The sequence below is a fragment of the Puntigrus tetrazona genome, chromosome 11, assembly GCF_018831695.1.
Source record: "Puntigrus tetrazona isolate hp1 chromosome 11, ASM1883169v1, whole genome shotgun sequence".
Lineage (NCBI taxonomy): Eukaryota > Metazoa > Chordata > Actinopteri > Cypriniformes > Cyprinidae > Puntigrus > Puntigrus tetrazona.
Genome location: NC_056709.1, coordinates 13,535,342 through 13,537,611, shown reverse-complemented (window position 1 = coordinate 13,537,611; position 2,270 = coordinate 13,535,342).

Here is a 2,270-nt window from a genome sequence, read left to right as displayed (position 1 = left end):
CAAGTATGCCACATGTCTTTTAGGTTTATCCCCTCAGACTGCGCTGCTGCTCGGCAGTGAATTAATAATTTTCAAAAATATATTTACCGTATGGATTTATCGTTACTATGAATATTAGAGAAGAATGTTTTTTTTCTTTTTAACATTTGCATTGGAATTAACTGCTACATGGAGTCCACCTGCAATTTTATTTGTTACTATATAAAAAGAGCGCCTGGGGAAATGTCTCGAGATGTGATGTACTGTTTTGTCGGAGCTCTCCAGTGAGCAATTTAGCGTGTTCTAATGACGGATTTAGATGATTTAGACTCGGTGGCTGATCCACTGTATGCCAATGCTGCTGCCAAATAGGTTTATATCATAAGTTTGACCTCTTGGTCTCAAAACCCCGATTAAAATGCAACATAATACAACTACTTGGTTTATACTGGAAGGTCTTAAAATGGTTCTAAACCTGTATAACTCTTCTACATAGTTTAATTTTAAGAGTCCATTGGACGAGAGACTTTTTGGTTCTACAGAGGATATAATGTGAATTTAAATGGTTACGTTTTTCTTCTTCAGATAAGTCGGTGCCTAAACAATTTCAGAGCTGCTTGTGTTACCTAATTATCATCATAGGCTTTTTCCTCAGAAATACTAATATACAGCAGATCATGCAAACCTCACTGCTAAATATTTTATTTTGATATTTGCTTTTATATTAGTTCAAATTCTTTTTGACATTTTGGGATGGATGGTTTTAATCCCTTTAACTGTGCATTTCTTATTAAATGTTATTTATGTATATACAACTTCTTGTGGACGATTTTTACAAAAATAAATGTAATGCATTAGGTATTAAAACCCTTTTTTTTTATTACGCTTTATGAGGTTTATAAATATTCCTAATAACGGAGTAACTCATTTAGACCACCATTCAGCGGCCGTGCCCAGGCTGCTGCTCGTGACGCGCGCTGTAATTAAAGGTGCATGTGTAATTAAATGGATCTATGCAGCGTGGTTGTTCTCTGAGAGCCTCCTCAATAAAACGGTTCGCTCCCAAAATAGAGCATTACCAGATAAACTGAGCGAGCTAAAGCTGCTGCGTCGACAGGCCCGTGGGTTGAGAAATCAGGAAAACTTTTTGTTGTTGTTGCTGAATATCTTACAGCCGCTTCTGGGTTGAATGAATTATGTACACACAGAACAGCTGTTATTTCGGGTTCTAATGTGATGCCGATGCATATAGATATGGTATAGGCCTTTCGCTTTATTTAATTCGCCTAGCTTAACTCAAGTCTATGCAAGCTCGTCATATTCTGCCGTTGCCAGATGGAGGGAGCCATAATGTTGGCGAGCTGCACTCGATGATGGTGCATTATTCATGTACAGTGTCGCGGCGTCCCGCCCAAGATGCGACGGTTACACAACATTTTCGTGTTCGCTTTTAAGAGTCACACGTGGTTTTGATCTGCAGCATGTTACATATATCGGGGTACATATCTGTCTGCTAGTGCCCGGCACAGAAGTGTGTTTGCTGACATTTTTTCCTCTCCACAGATAAAAAGTAAAGCAGTGCCTAAGAGACAGACAGTTACTACTCGCTCGATGGGATTATTTATTCTGAAAATTCTAATAAATTATTTTGTTATTCTTCAGCGCTAAACACCCTGAGTGTGTACGTTTCTGACGCTTTATTGGGAGTAACTTCCTATTTTTGGAAAAACGGGTTGTTTTGGGTCACTTTTGAACAACCGTTGAATCTAATCTTTTTTTTTTTTCTCCTATGGAAGTCAATGGTGAACCACAACAGGTTATAAGGTTGCATTAAATCAAAAATGTTCACTTAACCAGAACATTAAATGGTAATATTTCCATCTTTTAACAGATGCTTTAGAAACATCCCGGTAAACATGCATTAATAAAGTCATTTTGTAGCTCATTCGGTCAAACTGATAGATAAGGATTATTAATAACACAACTATCTATAAACTAATTGTGATGCTACCAAAAGGGCTATGCAGGGCGTAATTCAAATAACGCTGCATTCGCTAAAATTAGAGTACAAATTCATCTTTATTTCAATAATTACTTTTTTTTCTTTTACATTATTTCCATTTTCACTAACAGGAAATCACGTTGCTTTAAAAGTACTTCTGTTGCACCGCCTCATACAGACCGAGTGAGGAAAAAGACCTTGTAGTGCACCTTCTTCAGTGTGGTAGCAGCACCTTCCTCGACCGATGCAGTTATGAAAGCCTCTGGTCTGGCTGGGCCGACAGGCTGGC